We start from the raw sequence: 24,335 nt of genomic DNA, 5'->3' as shown, positions 1-24,335 counted from the left end.
GGCTTTTTCCTCATTTGTTCTTGAGCCAGAGGACAGTGCTGGCACAAACAGCTCTTCTCTCTGCCTGTACTCTTCAATGTTGATTTGAAATAGTCTTTCCTTGGCCTTGGGTTTCAGAGGGATGCATTTCAAAACCAGAAATAAATGGGCTTGAAATATTTCCCATAATTTTGCAAGATCTTGACCCTCTGATAGCAAGATTAAAAGAAAGATAACAACAAAATCAGCATTCAGGCTGGAATCACTATTGTTAAATAGACAACACTGTAAAGCCAGTACTTCTTGTTTACAATTGAACTCATGAATTTTTAGATATTAATGTATGAGGGATTGAGTAAACAACCATTGTGCCTCTAAGGAATGAGTCTCAGGCTGTCCTGAGCTGGAATACTTTGTACTTTCCTGATTGCCTTCCAAGAATTTCAAATTACTTTGTAACAGAAAAACAAGCCTGCTTCACGAGATGTTTGCGAGGTTCTCAGAACAGCCTGAATTCTTCTGCACTGTGATGTGGCTGGTTTGGAGGCAGAGCTCTACAGCTGGGTACTATGGGATGCTGAGCACGTAGGTGTTCGTAGAGTGGTGGGGACTACGCATGAAGAATAATTGGGTCAGGAGAGTCAGCCTGGATGTATTAAAACCCTGCTGTAGTGCACAGGTCTGCAACCAGTGTTTAGCCCTGTCAGTCCCTGTTCCCAGGTTGATGGGCATGGAGGCATTGTGGACACTGGCCCAGCAATCCTGTGAGTCCTGTGGTGAAGGAGAGGTGAAGGGACTAGTGGGAAGTCACACAGCAGGTCGGGGTGAGAGCCAGCAAGAAAAGGATTCTGCTTGCCTAACCTATGAGCCTTTCAGGAGCAGCTAGGATGCTCTCGGGCACCAGGCCATGGAAACAGCCCCCAAGGAGTACAAAAGGACATGTGGGCAGGGCTTGTCCCCTTGTGCACTGGAGAGACCATGCCGTGTTCTCCAGGGAAAATGCGGACCATGTTATGTACTCGTGGGCTCTCCAGGCTTACTAGGGTGTTTCTGAGCATGGTGGCCCTGACACCACAGGCTGTGGTGCACTTGCAAATTGTCTCTTATTTCTGGCTGTCCTATGCTAAGCGAGTGCTCTTCAGGACATTGCCTGGATACTTTGCAACCAAAAATAACACTTGGGACTGGACACAAGCCTGCTTAATGTCTGTGCCAGCCCTGGGCTGCCCAAGTGCCATTTGGCTAGTTTCTGAGCCAAGACCCCACAGCCATAAATGGAGACAACTTTCCACTGGTGCTGGTGGCTGGGCATTGCAGACAGGACATGCAACAAAAGCAGCCGATGGCCTGGCAACCTTGAGGTGTCACTCCTGGCCAGCCCGGGCAATCCTGTCCTGGGCATCATGGCCAGCACTTTGGCAAAGCAGGCAGGATGGGTGCCCCGCTACCTGGGTTGTGCTTGGGTTTGGTTTCCAGTCCAGCAGCCTGAAGCTGTGGAAGGGGTCATGAATTCAAGTTACCAAACCATCTGCTGGCTGCATTTTAAAAAACAATTAAAGCAAAATTGTTTCCAGCCTTTCTGTTTGCAAGATGTAGTCTAAAGAGAGATAGCCAAGCCTGGATTTGCCTGATCCTGCTGCAGCCCCACATATGAGTTAATTTGATCTAATCCATCCCCTGTGCATTCTGGAAAGTGTGTAATTCCCCACTGAGGGCTCAGGGAGTGTGCAGGTAAACAGGGCTGCCATGCTATTAGGTTCGAGTGATGGTGAAGCCCATGAAAACGGCATTTTGATACTTTTTTTTGAGTTGCTTTTGATCCAAAATTACTAAAGAGTTTTTAAAAAAAAGGAGGAAGTAAGAATGTTTTTGCATGGTGGAGGACGATAGGGTGTTGCTGAAGACTGATGGATGACAGGTCTAGGTGATGTTGGATGGAGCTGCTGAAGCAGTGGTCTGGGGAGCTCTTCCCAGGATACCCCACAGGGCAGGGGGACTGGTGTGGCTGCATGAGTGAGTGGGGGCATGGGAGCCTTGGGAGCTGCCTCTGCTCCCACACTGGCTCTCAGTGACCTCTCAAAACACAAAACTTTGCTTTCTTCCTTTTCCTGTGGTGAAAGGCATGCAACGATGGCAAAAAAGGGGTAGGGATGAACAGAGAAGGTAGCGTGACAGCGTTCTTCCTTGTCCTCCTTTGGCAGCTGTCACCTTGTTAAATCGGAGAATAACCTTGTGTTGGAGGGGAAGGTGAGGCCATGCCTGATGGTGAGGGGCATATATATACAGAGAGGATTTAATATTCTTTCCTGGGTGTTTTTATGTCCGCAGGGTTTTCGTTCCTATTCTGCTGAGAGGTCATGCCCTGGAGAGAGGTGGAAATGAGTCCTCATAACCCATGGAGGGCATGTGTTTGGGGGCACCCTTACACCTGGGGACTGCTTGAGAGCCAAAGAGGACGGGATCAGGATGCCCTTAAAGAAAGCCAGGGACAGTTTGCCCTGGTGCTTCAGGCTGTGCTTGGTGGAGAGGATGCACACCCACACCACTGGTGCCAAACCTCTTGTGACTGCCCCTGTGATGCTCTGGGTGCAAAGCAGAAGTGAGGTTTGATGTTACAGAGCTCAGATTTGGGCTGAAGCATTGCCTTTTTCCAGCAGGAGAAGGTAACGTGCCCCAGTGCTAAGTCTTGAAGAGGATGAGATGAGATGAGATGAGATGAGATGAGATGAGATGAGATGAGATGAGATGGTGGCAGCTGGTGGTGTTGGGTGGAGTTTGGGGACTGTGGGGTGCATTGGGGACAGCCCAGCTTGGCCATCACCCACCACCCATGCCCTGCCATGCCAACGACCACTGAGTGTAGCATGGTTGTATATCGAGGGGCTGCCCATATCTTGTTTGTTGATATGAGACATACCGAGGTCTCATATCTTATCTGTTGGTGGGGGGAATAAACCAACAGGCTGGCGAAGAGGCAGGAGAGGGGTCTTCCCCGACGAGCAGGGAGGGTAGCACAGCTGCAGGGTCCTGGAGAGGCTCTGCTGGGGCAGCTGCTTGATTTGCAACAAGAAAGCCCTGAGCACGGTGCTGGGCCGTGCTGGCGGCTTATGTAAGAGCTGGCAGCAGGGCCGGCGGTGCGGAAACCCAGCGGGCTGCCAGCGGGGCGCGAGCGCCTTTGATTTCGTCCTGTTTGCTCAGCAGCTTTCATGCGGCGGGGGAGCGGGGCGAGGGCGCGAGATTCCTGCACACTGAACTCCTCTGTTTCTCTCAGCAGGATAAACAGGACATAAAACAAAGCCCCGAGCCAGCCCTCGCCTCCGAGGCAGCGGGATGCCAAACCCCCCTTGGGGCAGCCTGTCCCTCCATGTGCTTCTTGGGGAGCAGCCACCCCATCCAGGGTGCCGTGGCCTCGGCCTCGGATGCAGGGAGTTGTGGGAGCCCACCCAGAGGGGTTTCTGGGCGCTGCAGCCATTTTCGCAGCTGGGTGAGGCTTGCCCCATCACATTGGTGAGGAGTGAGGGGGAAGAAGGGGACCAAGCTCCCTGGCAGGGCTCAGGCGGCAAGCCCTATGGCCTCGGAGAGCTGAGGATGGGCGCTCCAGAGTGATGCCAGGCTGGACACCGTGTGGACACCAGCTGGGCTGAGTGTCCCCTGCAGGGGTTTTGCTGTAACCACAGGGTGCAGTCCCAGGCAGAGGTACCAAGCCCCATCTGATGCACCATGGGATGCAGTGGGGGAAGGAGAGGGGTCAGATGCTGGTCCCCTCTGCGGTGGGCTCTGTGTGTGGGGTTTCAGTGCTCCCTTAAAGCTGGGCTGCTTTATTTATAACTTCCCCTGAGGAGTAATTTCCAGGCTCTCTAGCCCCCGTGGTAGATGCCTGTCAGTGACAGAGGGCAATGGGGCTGAGCTCAGCCGTTTCCCAACGCAGTATTTGCTAAGCTGGCTCCCCAGAGATGTGCCAGCCCAAGCACGTGCCAGCTCCCCTGGATTTCCACAGGGCTGTGGTTTCACCACTGCCAGCCTGCTGCAGGGCGAGGTGAGAAGGCAGGGAGCAAACGCTCACTGCTGGGATTTGAAACACTTCCAGGAGTTTCAAGTGGGGTTTGCTCTGGAGCAAAGTGGCCTGTAACCAAGGATAGGCCAAGTGCGAGGCTGCAGCAGAACTCCTAGGAAACAGTGTCACTGCTAAAGCAGCACGAAGGGTAGGTGGTTTGGTGCTGCACCTCTGTCCAGGTTGTCTGTCCTGCTGGCCATGGTGGGCGGCAAGGTCCCCTCTCCTCCAGGGCGCTGCTGGTGAGTTATCCTGAGCTGCCCTGCCCCGGCCCCGCCACGTGCCTTGTGCTGCTGCATGCAATGGCATTGCCAGCTTCTGCTCCCAAAAGGAAGAGCTTTGGCAGGGAAGAAGCCACCTGGGCAGAAAGCTGGTTTCCTGGCTGGGGTCTTAGAGGCTTTGAGCCGCACACATAAAACCCCATTGGAAGTGCAGAGGTAGGAGAGGCAGGTGCTGCCCGCTGCAGCACTGAGCCTGGAAAACCAGGATGGGGTGGCCTTCAGGGTGCTTGTCTTGTGCCCAGGCAGGAAGAACAAGCTGGTGGCTGGAGCTGTACGAGGGCTGGGGTCAGTGAAGGCTGGGGAGGAGTGTGGGGCTTTCTCCCCATGCAGCCGCACCAGCCTTGGGCAGGGGAAGCTTGAGGAGCAGCATGCCTAGGTGCCTGGTCCAGCTGCTGGTTTGTTGGTGCTGTGCACCCCTGCAAGCATGAGCAGCCAGCAGAGCCCGAGCTGAGTTCCTCTGAAACCATTAGGATCTTGACAGGGGGGGATGCAAACCCTGGGACCACTTACCCAAACTTCTTGGCCTGGGGTTTTGTGAGAGCCAGCTTTCTCATAGGATTCCCACTCCGGGCTTGATGGGTTGGAAATACTGCAAGAGCAGCCCTTTTTCTGTTTTGTTTTGGGGTTTTTTTTTTTCCCCCTGATGTTTGTGTCTTTCCACTTCTGTCTCTGGCCAAGGCGAGTGGTGCCAAGGCACAAGAGCCCGGCACACCCAGAGGGAGGGGAGGGGGAAGCAAAGCACCCTCAACCCGCAGGAAAATGGGGACAGAAAGCAAACACGGCGGCTGGGAGCAAGGAGGCGGCTTTGCTTGCCAGCTCCAGCCAAGGGACAGATCTCAGGGAGGTCCATGGACTCGAGGCACGGGTATTGTGGCTCCCATTCAGTGCCCTGTCCTCTGCTCTTGCACTGATGCTCGTTTGCCATGGGATAGGTGAGGAGGGTCTGCACTTGGGGTGCACACAAGGCTCGACACCCCCCTGCTTCCCAGCCTGGTGGTCAGGGCTCCCTGGCCCTGCTGTGAGCAGCAATATGGGCTCAAGCTGCACGAGCTGAAAAGGCTCAAGCTCTCAAAGAGCAGTGCAGGATCAAAGCTTTCTAAACACTCAGAGCATTTGGCCCGGGAGGTTTTGTTCCAACTATTTATAGCAGTTGGGGCCAAGCAAGTTCAGAATTGGAGGCAAACTTTTCCAAAGCTGGGGGCCGTTTGGATTAGGGAGGGGGAAAGGGAGTTCAGCCAGGCCCGTTTCCAGCAACCGTTGACTCCTTCCCTTAGGTATGTGTTGCTATCCATGACACACTAACAACAGCTCCGTACAGAAGTGCCTGGCTGGGGCTATAAAGATTGAAATAAAAATGTGAATTGGCTGGAGAGGAGAACATGAAATAGTGAAAGTTTCCAAACAGCAAAGCTGTAGCATTTGAAAGTGAAAACTTTCCTTACCAGCTTGTTTTCATCCTCCAGTCAACATCCTTCAATTACAAACACACTTGTATTGTTTACCAGGGGAAAGCTGGCAATTATTTTATGGCAGAAAGACCAAAATACAGCTTCCTGAAGCATATGCCATACTCAGAAGCAGAGAGGAGTGGTCTTTTTATCTTCAAGGTGAATTGTTTTGTGCTGTCACTAAAGAACACATCATTTTTCTGTGCTACCCCCCTATAGGCAAAGCCAGGCTTGAACTCTGAGCCAGCAAACCAACCACGATGCCCTTGAAATCATGTCACATTTGAAGCCGTGGCCCTTGCAGAGGATGAAGGCAGAAGCTGGGGTCTTCCTGTCTGCCAAGTGAATTGTGCTAATGGTGATGTTTAATCGTGAGGAGCGTGAGCAGCATGCTTTAGATACACACCACAGCTTTGTGCATGCCTAGATCCACTCTTCTGATCTGAGGCACTCAGAATAGGTTATAAAAATATCCCTCTAATTACCAGTAGCTTCCCAGCAACGCTCTGTAGGAGCAGCATCTCTGAGCTTACTTCTGCCTAAGGAAAGGGTGCAATTAGGTAATTATATCAGCCTAATGAGGGGACAGCTTGAGGGAGGTGGGTTTGGCAGCTGGGTGGTGTCCAGCCCAGGTGGGCTGTACGGTGAGCAATGTTAGGCTTTTTCCTGGCAAGGTTGGTGTAGATTTTCTGCACAGTGCTCCATGCTGTAGGAGCTGGGTGCTGCGTCACCAAACACAGCCCAAGCCCATCACATGTGTGCCCGGAGTTGTTTTCAGTGAGAGAAATGCCATAGCTGGACGATTTCCTTCCATCTCTGACATCCCCACCAAAACCTGTGCTCTGATGCGGAGGATGCCCATCCTTGCTGTAGATGGTTGGGCTACACTGGAGAAGCCAAACTGTTCTCCTTCAGGGAAGGCTGCAACATCTCCAGTGGATTTGTATGCAGCTGGAAAATGGGATGAAGGTGGATCCGGGATGACTGCACATCAGGTGGCCATGGCTGGTGTTGCAAGGGGAAGTGTCAGGTAGAAGGGAAGGTTTCTTTGAAGCTACCCAGATGTCAGCCTCGGGGCCTGTCTTATTTCATATTTCTGTGAATGACCAAAAAAAGTAGAAGAGCAACGTTGACTGTGTGAGTGAGGCAGAGCCGCGGGCTCTCAACAGTACAGGGAGCTGTAAGTGTTACAAAAAGAGAATGGGATGGCCTCGAAGACAGGAGCAACAAGAACAATATGAAACTCAGCAGTGTAGAACGCCAAGTCTTTGAGCTTGAGGAACAACAACATGTGGTAAGATAGGATTTCATGTTTTCTGGAGGTGACAGAGAAGGGCTTCTGACTATCCACTGATCTCAGTGCCTGGGAGCCACTGCCTGCATGCTGTCATGCAACAGGCAGGTGCACCCTTGGTGGACTCTCATGACAAGGCCTCTCTGTTGACCTTAAAACCTCGGGGCAAGAGCCACCAAGATCTCTGGAACAGCAGGTACACATCTGATCATCCTTTCTCTAGAAGAAGTTAGAGTGGAGTGAGTGCAAAGCAAATCAGCTGTCCTTGTTGCTCCAAAGGTGAAATACGTGCGAGGGTCAGATGTGGTTGTCCTTCTCCCATCTTGGTTTTTCAGTGTGGCAGAGACAGGCTCTGAGCCCAGTTTCCACTCCTACCCAGCAGAAGGAAACGTTCTCATTTTTACCTCCTAATGATGGCGATGACCATTCACCTCTTGTTTTGTATGTGTCCTTACTATGAAAGACCGTTCTTGTGCTCCATGCTGATGTTCTCAACTCTTGGCTTGGAAAGGGTACACTGGCCAACTGGACAGTCATTCGGTTTTCTGAGAGGCTGTCTGTTCTGCAATTAACAGACAAAATGCCCACCATTGTTGTTGGAAATAAGTTTTAATTAAAATCTCTTGGTATTGGCCTTGGCCAGACTGTGGAGTGTATGGGAAGAGGGCAGAAGGCCCAGGTCAGTGTCTTGGGTCACCCTAGGAGAATGTCCACTGAGCTGAGGCTGAACACAAGGAAGGACCTGGTTTATAATTGCATGGGCTTGCTTTCCCCCTCCACCTCCCTCCTCTAGCGACCTGCCCAATGGATGATCGCGAGCTGATAGGGGCGCAGATACTGCCAACCAAAAGTTGGGATAGGTCCACAGGTCATTTGAGTCCTAATGAGGAACCATGAATAGCAGCTCACATCACACAAGTGAAAAACACCTCAGTCTCGTCTCTAATGAGTGTGGCTCTCCAAATGCTTTTGTCTTGGGCTTTGCTTGTCTTTCAGAAGTGCCCAGGGTTGCATCTCCCAGTCTGGCCTCCAAGATGCTATCACTTACCCCATCTTCTCTCTGATGGCCGCCAGGAAGGTGCCTCACTCTGCCAGGTGGCCAAGGTGGATCTGCAGCGGCCCTGCGTGTTTATGACAGTGGCATGGGTAAGCAAAGTCCTTGGAGGGAGAGGTACCCCCCTGGGGGGCTGTGGTGGGCCCTGGGTGGAGGCTGCCCTCTGTGTGCTTGCCTGTGATGTGCTGGGCTCTGGACAAATGGGCATATTGTTTTGCCTGTGGTATTCCCCGCCGATGCTGTCACTGCAGGTGCTAACTCTAATGAACGAGTGTCTGGTCCTCCTGATGTCAAAGCACATTAATTAATGCAAAGGTCACATAATAAGTGCCAGGAAACTGGAACCAGGATGGGTTCCCCTATTGTCCGCACGGAGCCAGTCCTGCTTGCTTCAGTGGTAGCCAGCCCTATTTATATTCCCTCTGCTCAGGACAGGGTGATGGGCTTTCTGGCTTGAACGTTAAAGAGCAAGCAGAATTAAGAAATTAAGAAAAAAATGGAGTGGGTGCTAGCCCTACAACTTGTTGCTTGAAGTCCAACGTGAGGGTCCTACCAGCCCATGTTACCCCTTGACAAGGCACCAGGGCCCTGCAGCCATGTAGGTGCTCTTCAAAATGTTACTCCAATATGTCTTTTAGTTTTTCTACTGTTGTTAGGATAACTTTTGGGGACCAAAAGCTCCCCCTTGGTTCTATGCACTGAGCCTTGATTTCTGCATCCTTCCTTCAGCACAGCGCAGACTTTGTCCGGAGGTACCCCAGACCCTTGCGCCGGAGGATGGAGCAGGCATCTGGCACAGGGAGCCAGGAAGGGGTTTTACTTTTTCTCTTGGGCTCTGGCCTAGAGAAATCAATTGGCTTTCATACATTCTAAGGAAAAGGAGGGGGAAAAAAATCCTTTCCCGCTGCAATTTAAGGTTTTGTCTCCCGCTTTCAGGTTTAATTTTGTGCTGTCAAGCTGCATGGGAGCACTGAGTAGCTCTGGAGTTTCTCAGCCCATGCTGGCGATGGAGATGTCGTCCAGGTGAACCCAGGCTCTTCAGCTCGGCTACACCTCCACATGGCCAGGGTGGGTGTAGGTGACCAGGGTGCCCCTGCCCAGCACCCATCCTGCGGGCAGGGAGGGAGAGGGAGCAGTTTGGGTGGCTGGGGCTGGGAAATCGGGAGAACCCAGCAGTGAAGCACAGGGGTGGCTCCAGGGACTGGTCCGCAGCGGGCTACAGGGCTGGGTGAAACATCCTGCTGGGGTCAGTTTAGCCCCATGCTGGGCCAGCCACCTGTGCAAACCCAGCTTTTGGGGTGAAATTAGCATTTTGGGGCAGCGGCAGGGGGATCTTTTACTGTTCCCCGAGAAAGAGGCCATTTTTAATGCCCAAGTGTAACAGACAAAGGGGCTGGCTGGCTGTGTTCTTCTCTTTCCTTTCAATCCCCTTTCTGCACGGTGACATTTTCTACTTCCAAGCCCTGTTCTGTTCTTTTTTTTTTTTTTTTTTTTTTTCCTTTTCCTTCTTTTTCCTCTCCTATTTCCCGCCCCCCTCCATCCATACACCCCTGGGGGCCGGGCCCCTGCCCCTTTCCGGGGGTCCCCTCTCCTGGCAGGGTGCCGGGGAGGTGCCAAGGCGTGCAGAGGGGCGATGCCAGCGCTTCCTGCTCCCTCCCCGGCAGCACAATGGGGACATTCAGGCGGGCACCGTGTATCCCAGCACCAACCCAGAGCCAGAGACAGCCCCCCCACCCCCCCTCCATCCCCGTCCCCCCCTATCGCTGTCTCCCAAATAGCAGCGTGAGACAGAAAGCAGCTGACGCCGTGTCCCAGCGCGCTGGCGGAGGCGAACTGGAATCCAGCATCACAAAACAAGCCCTGTGCACGCTCCCCTCCCGACGCAGGCGCGTGCGTGTGTGTGTCCCCCTCCCTCCATCCCCCCAAAATCTCCAAGTCTGCCCAGTAACACCAAACTGGGCTCCCTTTCCCACCCACCCTGGCCAATCCGCGCGCTGCCAACAGGCCAGGGCCTCGGTGGCGGAGATGCGAGGGGCAGGAGCTGGTGGAGTTGCAGGGAACGGCATGTTTTCCTTCTCCCCTTCTTCCTCCCGAGCTGCTTGTTTTTTAATTCAGGGCCAGAGGGGAGGCGTGGGTCGGAGCTTGGAAGCAGCCCCCATTCTTTCCCAGTAACGCAGCCTACCCCCAAAAAAATAAGATGAGATTTCATTGCTGCTCAAGGAAGCCTTGTTGTTAATTGCAGGCAGATCAGCAGGTTTTTTAGGGGTGGGACAAAGGAGAAAGGAGCTGGGGGCAGAGCAAGGCAAGCATGGCTTCATCCTCCCTGGGTCCAACCAGATCCTTTCAGGCTTTTCTGCCTGCTCTGAGGTGTGGGGGGGTTTCCCCCCTCCTCTTTGCTTTGCTGTTTTTCCTCATCTCTGGCTGTGCTTGCAGCAGCTGCTGTGTTTGCAGAGCAGGAGGCTGGGCTGCTGTAAATCCAGTGGTCCCAGGGCGCTGGGGGGTTATTGACAGCGGCCGCCGGGTGGGCTCCAGCCCACTGCCCTCCAGGACTCCCCTGGAAGCAGCTGGGGTAGGTGTGGGGATGAAAACACCAATCATGTTGGGTTTCAGGGGATTTAACTGAAGGATGTCAGCTGCCTTGCAGGGGAGCTGCCAGTCCCTGTGCCTCCTCCCTGTGTCAGGGCTTTCCGCAGGTCCCTGGGGCTTAGCAGCCACAGAGCTGATCATTACTGGGTGCAAAATAATAAACACACCTTCGTCTTTTCTGGCATGTCATGAGGCAGCACCTCAGGGTGAGTTTGCTAATGTGTGAGGCATGCTTAGAGCACAGAGGTATCAGGGACATCCAGCGCCCATCCTGGATGTAAGGGATGAGTGTTTGGACCTGTGACCAGCAGGGCAGGCAGTATTTACGTGTCCCATGTTGCCTGCTTTGATGCACGGTTATGCTGAGATACAGCAGTGCCTGGTGAGAGGTGGAGGCCAGCTCACGGCTGCTGTTCCGCAGAGTCAGAGGAGCTCTGTCTGCTGCGTTGATGGCACTGACGCTCTGCTGATTTGCATCCTGCTGAAGCAGATGAGTAGTGGCTTAATGCAACCAAATCCTTGTGGGATCTCAGCATGTGGAGGACTTGAAGTTAGCGACCTTGTTGCAAAGGGTGGAAAGCAGGAGGCCAGGTAACCACGCAGCTTACATCTTGCAGGGAAATTGCTGCCAGCAGTACTACCAGCCAGATGGGATTGTCCTGACATCCAAACATTTTACAGCTGCCTCCAGAGGAGTGTCATGTTCCCTGGTCATTTTGGGTGTCACGACAATGTTGGCTGAAGACAGGATGGGACAAACATTTTCCTGACCCCTGGAGCCCCAGCGGTGGCTGCAAGCTGCTGCCCTAGGTTGCAAACAAAAAGCAGGTGGGCTGGCTCCTGCAGGCACTGTGTTGCAGCCGTTGGGCAAACTGCAGGAACAGAGCTTGTGCAGGACTGCAGACATCCTGGGGAATGGCGGGCTGCACTGTGCCAGTCTCTGGGGGGCAGCTGGGAGAGGCTGGGATGGACACCATGTCCCTGTGTGTGCTGGTGGTGCTCCACCCCAGGGAGAGGCTGTTGCCCAGGGCTTCTTGCACAAACTGCGTAGGGTGAGGAAAGCTGGGGCCTGGGGACATGGAGAATCTTGGGATGTTGTCCCGTGGCAGCTCTCCTGCAACAGCTGCCAGAGCTGGGCAGGGACCACGCTGCAGCTGCCTGCGGGAAACACCACGAATTACAGCTCCCAGGGGGCGAGGGCATTGCCAGGCAAGTGGGACCAGCTCAGCTGTGCAGGATCTTCCCTCCACAGGGATGGGGCAGGCAGCACTGGTGCAGGATGTGTCAATAAATAGGTGTTATTTCTTAAAAAGACTTCATGGTCTTTTTCTCCTGTGCTCTGCTTCCCTCATCTGCTTCTCAGCATCTGCCCTTCTCATTGACTCCAGTGAATCATATCAGGACACAGAATACCTGGCCTGAAAGCGCGCATCTTGCATGGATAACCAGCACCATCATCGCTTTCTGGCTCTGCGCTCCTCCAGCACGAAGCCAGAAGATTCAAAGCCCCAAGCTTTGACCCTTAGAGCCCTTCTGAATTACACCCGTAGATGGGATCCCCGCAAGGTACCAGAAGAGCAGCGGGGCTCTTGCCAGCGAGGATAGGTTGGAAAGTGGAGCTGGGAGGATGGCTAGCAAGGACAGATACAGTCTCCACGTGGACTTGATCAAAGGCAGGACAGGGGTTCATCCAGCAAACTCATTGCTGTCTTCACCCATGGGTGCAGAGCCAGGTAGAGGGGAGGTACTGGTTGCCCCTGGGCTGGTTTATGGTACTCACTGGGCAAACTGGTGCTCCTGGGTACCTGCTCACTCAGACTCAGGCTTGATGCAGTAGAATGCAGGCACATTATCCTATATGATATCATGGTGTAGGATACGGACACAACCTACAGCTGGCTGTAGAGAACATCAGCCAAAGTAAGAGCTTGGGAGCTGGGTTTCATATCCGATGTTGTAAGAGCTGCAGTGGTAAGAAATGTCTGGTGTTGTCCAAGTCAAAAGAAAAGAGAGAGAGGGGTTTTCATTCCCTCCTTGGCTCAGGGTCAGATTAGGAATACGGATGAAATTAGCGATCACATCAGAGTCCCTTCCTACAGGGCAGCCCCATGTCCATGAGGCAACCAGGGTAGGGAAGGCTGGGCTCAAGCTCACCCAAGAGGCTGGGAAAGGGCTGGCAGGGGGTGGGCAACGGGGGAACACCCAGCTTTGCATCAGGGTTATGGGAGGGAAAACGTGTTCAGGAGGGTGTTAGCTGTGGCGTGGCTCTGGGGTTATGGCAGTTCCCCCTGCTGCCGGTGATTTGAGCTGTACCTGCTGCAGGGCAGCAACCTTGCAGCAGGGCATGTTGCACCAGTCCAGAGCATCAAGGGTGGACCTTCTCATTGGTTTTCAAGTCTCAGAAGATATTTCCCTGGTAGAATGCCTCCGTTTTCTTTGGAACAAAGATAATCTTCCTCTCCTCCCCCACTGCTGAATGCTCTGGCATCACACCAAATAGTAAAGTCAACATGAAATACACCCTCATTTCCTGGGCCTCCCCTTCCCAGCCGTCCTTCAGCAAAGAGGAGTGATATAGCATCTGCTTTTCTAGCTGCAGCCCTCTTCCAGGGCCAGGTCTTTGTGGCTCTTCAGAGGTGGTGCCAAGAGCTTTGAAATCCATTCAAGGCACAAAAAAGCAGCAAGGAGTGAGCAGCAGCAGCAGCAATGCCTGTGGGGAGTCCTGCCTGCTGCTGGTAGCACCCTGAAGGTTCTCCGGCTTGCTCAGGCTTTTAAGGGACATTGCTGGGGCCACTGCCATCCTGTAGCATCGCACAACCTCCCCGTTCAGTGCACATGGGCAAATGAGCCGCTCACATCTCTTTCCTTCCAAGGCAGGCATAAAGACAAGTCAGAATAAGGATGTGGGCTGTGCCCCATTGGCCTGGCAACTACTGTCCACAGCTATGACGTTGAGTTAATTTGTGGGCTAAGCAGGATCAGGAGAAGCTGATCGGCAGAGGGGAATCCCATCAGGGTCTGCCAGACCGTTTGCCTCCAGGAACTGGATGCAAGATGGGATCAAAGGTGCATATGGTAGCCACAGTGCCTTCACTGCACCAGCTTCTCATCTCCATCCCAGTCCTCTTGCAAAGCAGCACCAGCAGCTCTTCCCACCTCCATCCTCTTGCCTTGCTGCAGTGACCTTCCTGGGATATTGCTCCCTGCTCCTCCTTGGCTACTGGTGTGACGGACCCAGCAGGATGACCCTGGGGCCAGCTCGCATCCATTTGCTGCAGACTGTGGAGGACACGGGGCGATGGACCCACCTTCGACACAGGAGTGTCTGGTTGGGGGGGGATGCGGAAAGAAGGGGCTTTATTAAGTCCTTTGGAAGAAGGATTTAGAGACTGCAGGCCAGGCCTAGTCAGAAGGAAATCATTTAGTGGTAGGCTGGTGTTTTTTCCAGCTTCAGTATCTCATACTGCCCATTCCTTTGCACTTCATTAAGCTGCATTTCCAGCCACCCTGTTGAACTCAAAGCCAATACGAGCTTTAAACTCCTGCTGTCGGCCCCATGCTTCCCATGCCCTCCTGACTGCCATCTTTTGCCTTGGACACTGTGATAGGAACCAGCCTGGGCAGGGCAGGAGGGACCAGAGAGGGAAATAAGTTTAACGGGAAGGTGAACTCTGGAAATGACATGTTGGACAGGACTCGGGTGGGGCCTCTGGTAGTGGGGCAGGATATATCTCAGAGCTCAGATACCATGTCGAGGTGTCAGAGTTGGAAGAGGTGAGAAGGCTGGTGTGTGGATGTGCTTGCAAACATATCTATTGCCTCTCCAGGACTGCCTTACATTCAGCATTCATGGTACAGCCTCTCTTCCAGCAGCATTTCCAGGATCCAGCACTTGTTTCCAGGATTTCAAAGATGACTGGCAAATGGCATGCAGTTTCTCCCCAGCCCTTGCACGGTTCTGCCTGGGGTGAGCTTTTCCTCTGCTCTGCCCACTGCTCCCTGCTGCTCCCATCCCTCCTGCTTGCTTTCTGCATCCTGCAGAGCCAGCTGGGCAATGTGCTCTACTATTTTCTTCCAAATGAAGTTTCCTACAGTAGTAAAAAAGGAAAACTGTGCTTTGTGTTGCAACTGAGAAATGTCCATGCCCTACAGTTCTACCCTGTGCGCTCCTCTTCCCTAGAAGTGTGTGGTTACTTACACAGGTCAGTCTGGCAAAGACCCCTGAGTCCCCCTGGTCCCCATTCATTCCCAGTTGTGCCCAAACCCCTTGCCAATGGGCAATGCCTGGGGGAGTCTGGGGAGCATCCTGCAACATGGGGCCACACTGACAACCTCCAGGTCGGTCTTCTGCAGACACTGGAGAAGCAGAGGACATTTACCCTCCCTGTGATTCCTCACCAACATCAGTTCCAAACGGATGGTCCTGTGATCCCCACCATAATGAGAACCCAGCTCTGGTCCCAGTCTCCTTCAAGGATCTCCACTCTCAGACCCACCAAAGCAAGACTCAAAGCACCCAAATAGTCCATGCAGTTCAGAGCATGGCCGTTCAAGCAGTGGTGCTTAGAACTGGACCTGCCTGTGCTTGCACACTAAGACAGCCTGGATGCTCCATCTCTGTAGGACAGACAGCTTACAGGAGCTGTGCAGTGTAATTCCTCATCAAGTTTGAGTCTCTGATGCAAAAATCATGGCACGGCAATAGTGGCCATGGCCTGTTCCTGTCTGGTGACACTGCCGAGGGTGGGCAGTAAGGTGCAGATAGCTGAGTTACAAAGGAAGGAGGAAGCCATGGGCAGAAGAGGCATCTCCTACACCCTGAATCAGGTTGCTTCATGTTAGTGTTATGGGACTGTGGGGTCTTAGGGTCTGTCATTCTTTCCTAGATGAAGGCTGACCTCGCCTCACAGGCTGTTGAAGCCTTAGCATCAGCTAATCCAGCAGAAAGGGGCAAGCAGGGATACTGAGAGGGAGATAAGTGACAGAGGGACAATTCCAACCTGGAAAAAGCCTTTCCTGGAGGTTTCTCTGCTACTTCACTCTGCCTGTGGCTACAAGCCTCCTGTTCCATGCAGAAAAAGGAGGAGGCTTTGAAACATCCGTTTGCAACCCCTTTGTCCCCCTCCTGGTGTCACCTGATCACTGGCGTAGGAATCTGTGTTTAGGTGGGTAATACAAAGGGAAGAAACAGCTGCCCGGTGTAAAACCCATGGGATGGGTGGATCGTGCCAAGGAGGCAGCAGCAGAGCGTTTTGGGCAGCTCCCAGGCAGCTGACGAGCCTTTGGCTGGTAATGTGGCACGGCATGGTGGCTACAGAGAGAGGTTGGTCTCCAACAACCGCCAGAGACAGACCGTGCTCCTAACAGGTATGGAGCAACCTCTGCACTGCAACCTCGGAGCTGACTCCATGTCCAAAGGATGCATAGCAAATTCCTCCTGAACCTCTCGAGGAACTGGACTGTTGGATGGCCACATGCCATCTTCACCGCTGCAAACCTGTTCATCCTCGGTGTGCTTTCACATCACTGAAGAGTTGGCTGGCATTTCTCCTCGCCCACTGCGTACCCAGCACCGGGCAGAGACTCCTCCTGGGGTCCCTGTGTCTCACTATCTGTGCTCAGATGATCTGCTGCATTATAGTCATTACATTTAACTGGATTAGATGACTGTTACTGCAGTTACTGTTACTGTTTTGCACTGGGTGTATTTATAGGGTGCACTGGTCATATTTATAGGGCTGCAGAATCAAGTTACAACTTTCAGGGCTGCAGCCCTGGGCCCTGTATGCCAAAGTAACCCTGGATAAAGCGGAGCATCACCCGTCAGTACTGGCGCTTCCAGGGGGTCTTGGTGGCTTCTTGCTGCAGGGCAGCATTTGGCACTGCAAATAGAATCCCCACCTCCCTGCACCTCAAATCATGTTTGATCGCAGTATAGTGAAATAGAAAATCTGATTTGGGGGAATGGGGCCAGGGAGAAGATCTTAAATCTTTCTGCCTGAAGAGGGGGCAGTTCACGCAGCCATCAGTTCCTGCAAGCCTAGGAGCTGGAAAAAGAAATCTTTAAACTGCCTTATAACATCTTGATTGTCTTTGGGGGTGGAGGCCTGTGGGTTCAGTGAGTGGGGGATGCCATTTGTCACAGCCTGGTCTGCTGTCCCCGCTAGATACCTGCAACACTGGGCTTCCCACTTACCCAGCAAGGCGGGCGCTCCGCACTTTTGACGATGCTGGGGCACTTTGGTGCACGTATCCCAAGGAAAGCCACATTCAAGAGCTAATACAAACTTTGTCACACGACACAGGCTTGCGCAAGCAAGTGCAAAAGCCCCCCATGCACACCCCAGCCCCACTGCAAGCACAGCTCCCTGCCCCAGCGCCCCAAGGGTACCCTGCCAGCGTCCCCAAAGCCACCTTCCCCACGGCAGGCTCTGCCCATTGAGGTCCCCCAGCAGCTCGGAGGCAGGGGTGATGTGGCTCTGTGGAAAGCTGCCAGCTGTTCAGCTGCCATTATTATGGCAGCAGTAAACACCTTCCCACAGCTGGCCAAAGTCCAGCGGCAGCGGCAGCCCCACGGCTGTGACACAGCCCATGTCCCAGGGCCACCCTGCTGATGCTGGGTGCCAGCGTCCCTGCCCCTGGAGGGAGCGAGGCAACCTCTCTGCTCACCCTGATCCAGCTGCGGAGTGTTTGTGCAGACCTGGAGAATAATCCCTCTGGGATGGCTGATTCAGCCACGGTGAGCAGCACCAGGCATGGACCAGCACCCAGCTAGATGCTGACCTCCGCTTTGCACAGGTCTCGCTTGTCAAGCATCTTCTTTGTGTCCATCTTCTTTGAGTCTGGAGGATGTCTCTGAGGGTGCGCACACGGAGCTCCTTGCTAGTTGGCCTTAAGGATGATGAACATTGAAAAGTAGTAAGAAATTGAGCCGCTTCACCCGGCTGTCTTTAACTGCAGGCAGTCTCGGCTGTGCAACTGTGCTGCACGTTCAGATGAGCTAAAATTAGCTACACTTCCATGCAAAGGCTGTGGCAGAGCTGTTCTTGAAGCAGCGTGGCATTATGAACTGCTGCTGATGATTCTTGGGTGTTAGTACACGGCCAGAGCTGTATCTGTGCTGGGCAGCCCTTGTCCCAAAGATGAACATTTTCAAAAGAAACTCTCCTGGGGACAAGGGGAGGGCAAAGCGAGTCACCTGAAGGCTCAGGCTGTGCAATGGCCAGAGCAAAGACCCTGGTCCCACAAGCATGGGGAGCTTCTCTCCAACCCCTTGGGCTTTTGCCTGCTTACCTCCTTGCAACACTGCTCCTGTGTCCAGCCCCTGCACCATGGCACCAGCCTGACCTGCTGCTTGCTGCTGGAGAGAAGAAAAACTCATGAGCCCATCAGCAGCCATCTCATCCCAATATCCCAATGAATGAACAGGAGGATTGATAAAGCAGAGCTGTGGCAGCTCCCTGAGTGCTGGGGAGAAATGTGGTCTGGCAGAGCCAAAAGCTGACTCTGGGGTGATGCTGGGGACTTTGCTGTGGGCAATGCGAAGGAGAAAAAACAGCTCTTTCATCGGTGTCTGGCTGCTTGTGGATGGCAGTCGGAAGAGCAAAGGCACCTCCATTGCTTGGAGACCCTCCAGCAAGCAGGGTGCATGGCAGGGACCTGCCTGCCCTGCAAGGCCATGACTGACCCTCCAGCATGGGACAGCTCTTTGGAAGTAATGAGGAACTCCAGCACATGCACTAAAAATAAGGAAACAGCAGACAGAAAAATAAATCACTTTGCAGAGGCCCTTGCCTGGGAGGCTGAGCCAGGAGGCTCCCGTGCGCCTGGGCTGACTGAGCCCTGATTTGTGGTCTGACCTCAGCCACACTCATTGAACTCCTCCGGCTCCGGCTTGCCTGGCTGGAAAACCGAGTAGAATAAAAAGCAGGATGTCAAGGCTGAGCTTAGCTTTTCCTTCTGCCGATAAATCACCGGGGGATGAGGAAATTGGCTGTTTGTTTGCAAACAGCTTGCTCTCGGCCTGCCAAGTCTGCCTGAGCAGGTTGCATGGCTGAGGTGGGCGGGCAGGCAAACTCCCTGTGCCTGGTGGGAAGGTGATGGAGAATGAGCCCAACGAGCTGGTCCGCAGCAGCGGGCTGGTACCCGGGGAGAGGGAGCAGGGCATAAACCAGTGATGCGCAAAGGTAAAAGTGGAGGACCCTCTGCCTTCTGCTGATGCAACATTTGCACCACGTCCTTGGCACCTGGGTCGCACAAACACTCTCTGCCACAGCTACCAGGGAAACTACATAAATCACCTAAAAAGAAAAAATACAAGCTTTTTTTCTTCAAACATTTTCCAACCACTGGTACAAGAAGTGTTGGTTTTTTCCTTTCCATGCAAGAAATCCTTTACTTTATGCTCTCGCACGTTGTGCCATCCTAGTCTGTGTTTTGAGGGAATGGGGTTGGTGTCCGACAGCCTTGCCAATGCTCCCAGGCTCTTTGGGGTATAGTGCGCTGTGTAAATGCAAATACAGCTTGCTTTCCCTTCTCCAGCTGATGGGAAGTCGGGAAGGGTGATATGTTTTAGCTGGTGAAGTAAATCAGCCAGAGAAGAGGGCTGCTCTCGTGGATATTCAGATCATAGCAAATGTCAGTAAGTGTTTTCCATGGTAAAGAGTTTATCTAGAGGCACCTTTGCCGTTTGGCACCTGCTGGGCTTGATTTGGGGTATCTCAGTTATTAAATGCTTAACAGAGAAAGCTCGAGGGACAGAGCAGTAACTGCACCCGTGTCATCCCCATTTTTCCTGTAGCTCCCAGCAGCAGGAGTGGAGTTTTACTGTAGCTTCTGTTCCCATCTATTCTGGAACTGAAGCCATAAAAACAAATGGAGGATGATTACACCACACACTTACACTGAGGAATGGTGCGGATGCGTGAAGCAGAAGAAAAACTTGCTCATTTAGTGTTTTTCTGACTGCCTGCCAGAGCTGCATCTGCTTTTCAGCCGACGCAGTGCAAAACTGCTAGCTGGCTATTAGATGAGAAGAATTTGAGTAATTTTTGTCACGTGAAGGAAGAGGGAGCAGAGACCCACCCTGACAGCTTTTCTGAGCTACAAACTGATGCTCATGTCCATTGACTGCTATGTAAAAAATACCAATGCACAAATTTTTGAGGGAAGTGCTTTCTGTAACATTCATCATTCGAGAAGTTAATCAGCAAACCGAGCAAGCAGCAAGGCAGGCAGCTGCTGTCAGGAGGTGACCTCTTGTCCTTGATCTCATGCTTCTTCAGTGAACCTCTGCAAACTGGCCAGTTTGGGTTTTTATGGACAAAACTTCCAAGGACCAAGCAGTCTATTGCCAAGTGTTCAGAAAGGCAGGAAAACACGAAGCTGTATAAAAAACCCCGCACTGTTTAACCCCTGCTCCAAGGCTTTGTATTGTGGTTTCCCAGCGAGTTCTTCACCATTGAAAGTGAAGCTCAAAAGGACTTTGGGGCTGTGCACAAGACACCCTGAAAAGCCTTTTAGAGGCCTTCAATCCTGTACTGAGCAGATCCTAAAAATCCTACTCTTGGTGCCCCGCAGCATCGTTGCCCACAGCGTGAGTATACATCAATCCCCACACTTCTCTCTCACTTATGTATCCTGAGCGCCCTTATCCCCTGCTTTTATACCATCCACGGAGATCTGTGTATGGGTCAAGCGTCCTCCCAAAGTAACTGTTCTGAGGACTGGGCCACATAAAAGGGAAAAATATCCAGAAAAACCAGACCTGGTAAAATCAAATAAAGCCTGAAGTGTACAAGTGGAAAAGCTAAAGCACAGCTGCCATTGCTGGTGCCAGAAAGATGTTTTCAGAAGAGCAGAAAGAGCTGGTGAGAATCCAGTCCCACCTCCTCATCCTCGGCAGACCCTCTTGCCTGCCTGGTGGTCTGGCATAGAGGTGGGAAGGAGGGAAGAGGATGAGCAGATGCAATCCCTTGTAGCATCTTGGAGGCACCTGGGCTTATGGTGAAACTACTCAGACCTTCCAGATGCTGTGCTGGGAGAGCCTTCTGCTGCCCTTTCCCTCTCTTGACTTCCCATCTCTCACCACCACCTCCTCGGAGAGCTGGGACCATATTAGGTCCATTTATTTGAAGCCAGGGAGAGAGGAAGGAGAAATACAATTACCAGTCTGGAGATTTATCTCCTGCAAGGTACCTGGTGCACCGCGTGTCTGCTGAAACAAAAATTGCCATTTGTCTGCCCCTAATAATTTCACAAACAGCTCTGGATCCAGGGATGAAATATGGCCATTCTCAAGGAGGTGCATGTATCTGGACAGATACCGCAGATGGCTGCTCCGTCTGGGATGAGCAGGGATTTGCTCTGCTCTGCCCAGCAGCTCCAGACGTACCCCAAAAGCAGATCTTTTCTTTATACCCCTCCCAAGTGAAGGTGCTGGGGGGTCCAATGTGAGCCCGGTGGCAGCGATCCCCTCAGGCTTGCCTCTTGGTCTCTAATCCCGAGGGACACGCTTGGGGGTGTTTGGAGGCTGGGAGGCAGAAAGACACGAGTCTCTGAGCTGCGCTGTGTCTTTATATCATGTGTTTTAAATTGCGTTAAAAAATGTGATGTAAAAAGAATAATAATAATAATAATTCCATTTAATTAGGAAGAACCCAAGGCCTGCTGTGCTCTGGTTTGGCCTGGGGTAGGGAACAGAGCTGGGTGCTGTAAGAGGGATATAACAAGCAGTAAAACATAATCCTGGGATTACAGGCAGCAATTAGCACCGCGGGTATGTTCATGTCACCCCTTGCTCCCTGCCTGCGGGCTTTGGAACGCAATACAGGGACCGGAGTGTGCCTCCTACCCCAGCTCACCCCACACCGCAGTCCCAGGGTTTGGGCTAAGGCAGGATTAGTCCCATGAGTTTGCACCGTGCTGCAGTGCCTGCAACATGTTGGCATCATAGTTTATTAGGGAAATTAGCACTGGCAGAGCCTGGGGGACTCCAAGGAATGCTGGCCTGGACCTGTGAGCTGGGGAGAGCTGTTGGCAGTAGCAGGAGGTGGGGGCGAGATGCTCCGGGGGGGTGTGTGTGTGGGCAGGATAGAAATAGGAGCTGCAGCCAGGGCTGCGCTGAGCAGGGATGAGCTCCCCGAGCACCAGCGTGTACCAGGCACCCTGTGCCCACCTGCACGGCTCAGCCCACACTGGGTGGGAGCAGGCAGCACCAGGCACGTCCCGGGCTGTTTTTGAGACCTGTGAATTACAGCTGCAGCAGATACCTCCTCCCCAGAGCAAGTCACTTCCCCCCTGGCTTGCCAGATAACCCCCCTAGCATGCCTGAGAGGCTGGGGGCTGCAGCAGTGGGGCTGCATGTGGCCAGGCTTTGCCACAGCCTCACCCCACTTTGCGCCATCCTTCTCCTCCGAGATGCGGAGCCCAGCTGGAAGTTACAACACATCAGGGTGTGGCTGTTCATACCTGGTGTGGAAAATGGTCCCCATGAAAAAAAATGGAAAATTCAGAGAGCCACTGGTGCTTACTTGCCAAGAAGGCATTGGGATGCACCAAGCGATGTGCCTTTCCTTGTCCCAGCTGTGCTTCCCATTGGTGATCCCAGCCCAAATTTTCATGGCCACCTCAGTCAACACAGCACATGGATTTAAAGCTGACTCAGGCACACTGCTTTATTTATAGGTAACAACGGCAGCCAACAAAAAATAAATGAAATCCGAGGCGAAACCAGCCATAGGGCCAAAGCGTGGTGGGAGAGGTCGCCTTCCCGTGGCTCCCTGCACCGCCGTGCCAGCAGCACTCACTGCTCCTGGGCAGCAGGGGTGGAAAACACCCCAGCTGGTCCTGGGGGCATGAAAACAGGCATTTGAACACAAATGTGTTAGGCCGTCCCTAGATCAATGCCACTGGCACACCAGAAGGGTTACACCGATTCCACCGAGTCCCTCCTGCCCCCGTGGCCATATCCCACAGCTGCTCATCCCCACTGGCTCCCCACTGAGCAACTTGTGGGGCTCCTCCACATACCCCCCTTCCTCTTAGTGCTTCAGCCCTGGTTTGCAGATGGCATTCCTGCATTTCTTTCTTGCTAATCCAAGGAGCAGAGCTCACATCCTAAACCAGCTCCGAGATGCCCCCAGCCTCCCTGGTGCAACAGGCCTACGTGAGCTGCACCCCTCAAACAGCTAATGCTGCATTTCTCAGGGGGCATTTCAAAATTCAGGAAATTTCCAAAGGGGGCCAGCTGCCAGCGAACCGGCGTCCAGGAGAGGGCACGCACTGCAGCACAGCACTGGCAGTTCAGGTCATGGCAAGCCAGCTGCTGCCATTTATTTCCAGCCCAGAGAGAGCTTTGCTTTTTCCACAGCTCTTCTTTTTTTCTGCCAGTTTAAATCGCACTTACAGCTGTGGTGGTTTGTGCCTTTTCTGGCCCCTTCCAGCCCCAGGCTGTCCCTGCAGAGCCAGGGGCTGGCAGGCACCTTGTTTACGCCGTGTTCCTGGTGCTGAGCCATTGCGGCTGCTCTTTCGAGGGGTGACGTGTGCCCCGGTGGGGTGGAGAATGTGCCTTACGTTAGTCAAGGGATGGGTTGCAAGGAGCGTTGCCCTTCCAGGAAAAACGGGCAGCTCTGGTTGCCCCCAGCCATGGAGCCCCAGGTGCTGCAGAGAGCGGGGTTTGCAATGGGTGCTGCCCCATCGCAGGGATGCTGGAGTGGTACCAAGGGCTCGGGGTGGGGGGCAGCGGGGCCAGCGGTGGAGCTGGCGTCACCCCGAGAGGCTTAGCACACACTCCAGCAGCATCTCCTCGGCCAGGTCAGCCCTAGGCGGTGCGTTAGATACCCTGCCTGTGGAGCTGCTGGGCAGCTCAGCCACTCACTGTTCAATCAGACTGAGAGATGGAGAAAGCAGAAAGGGAGCTGAGGGGGAGGATGGAGGAAGGTTTTCTGTGAGCAGGGATGGAGGAGGAGCAGCTAGATGGGAGAGGGTCGCTGAGCAGCGCAGTGAAGGGCACTTGCTTAGCATTGCTTTCTCCACAAATAACATCCTTGCCTGAGTCACTGCTGAGGCTCATCTGGCCTTGCTGGCCCTAACCTGTTAATGTTTAACCCACCGGACAGGGACAGCACGTCAGAGCCAGCACACGGAGGCAATGCCAGCATGGGGACAGCCACAGGCAGCTGGGCACATGCGAGGTCACCTCCCTGCACCGCCCAGTGTCACCGGCAGCACCCAGCTCCCGCACCAGTCCCATAAGCCCCGGGACCCGGTCGAGGTGAAGCAGCTTTGCTGGGGGTAATGCCACAGCTTGGAAAAGGGCCTGCGGGGCTGCGTGACCCAGGATGTCCCAGGACTGGCTTCTGGGGACCCACCAAAAGGTGAAAGTTGGGGATGCTGGCTCCAGCCTCCCCATGAAGCATAAAGCCTGGCGGGCAGAGCCATGGGGTGATGCACAGCGTGAGCGTGTTATGTTTGCGCACATAAAGCTCCTTTTCCTCTGTGGCCATCCTTCTCAGGAGCCCACACAGGCCCAGGCTTATCGGGGTGGTTAGTGCCATGTTTTAGGGTGAGCTCTGGTTTGGCTCATGAGGGAAAAAAAAAAATACGGTTTCCTTGTAAGCAAACAAAGCTTGACTTTATTACC

At 53.4% G+C, this 24,335-nt stretch overlaps 1 long non-coding RNA gene across 2 annotated transcripts in view; it reads left to right on the top strand.

Annotated features, from left to right (window-relative positions):
* Positions 1-19,763, top strand: part of LOC119155429 — a 36,712-nt gene extending 16,949 nt beyond the window's left edge. The window contains exons 5-9 of one of the 2 annotated variants that reach the window (XR_005106724.1): positions 2,308-2,642; positions 8,050-8,199; positions 9,044-9,175; positions 12,057-12,259; positions 14,521-19,763. This is a non-coding gene — a long non-coding RNA (uncharacterized LOC119155429). The remainder of the gene's footprint in view (positions 1-2,307; positions 2,643-8,049; positions 8,200-9,043; positions 9,176-12,056; positions 12,260-14,520) is intronic. The other variant, XR_005106725.1, reaches the window with a different exon arrangement.
* Positions 19,764-24,335: the final 4,572 nt, after the last annotated feature.

This window comes from Falco rusticolus, chromosome 11 (assembly GCF_015220075.1).
Source record: "Falco rusticolus isolate bFalRus1 chromosome 11, bFalRus1.pri, whole genome shotgun sequence".
Classification (NCBI taxonomy): Eukaryota; Metazoa; Chordata; class Aves; order Falconiformes; family Falconidae; genus Falco; species Falco rusticolus.
The sequence above is the reverse complement of the archived record's forward strand: the minus strand, read 5'-3'. Positions and strand labels throughout refer to the sequence as shown.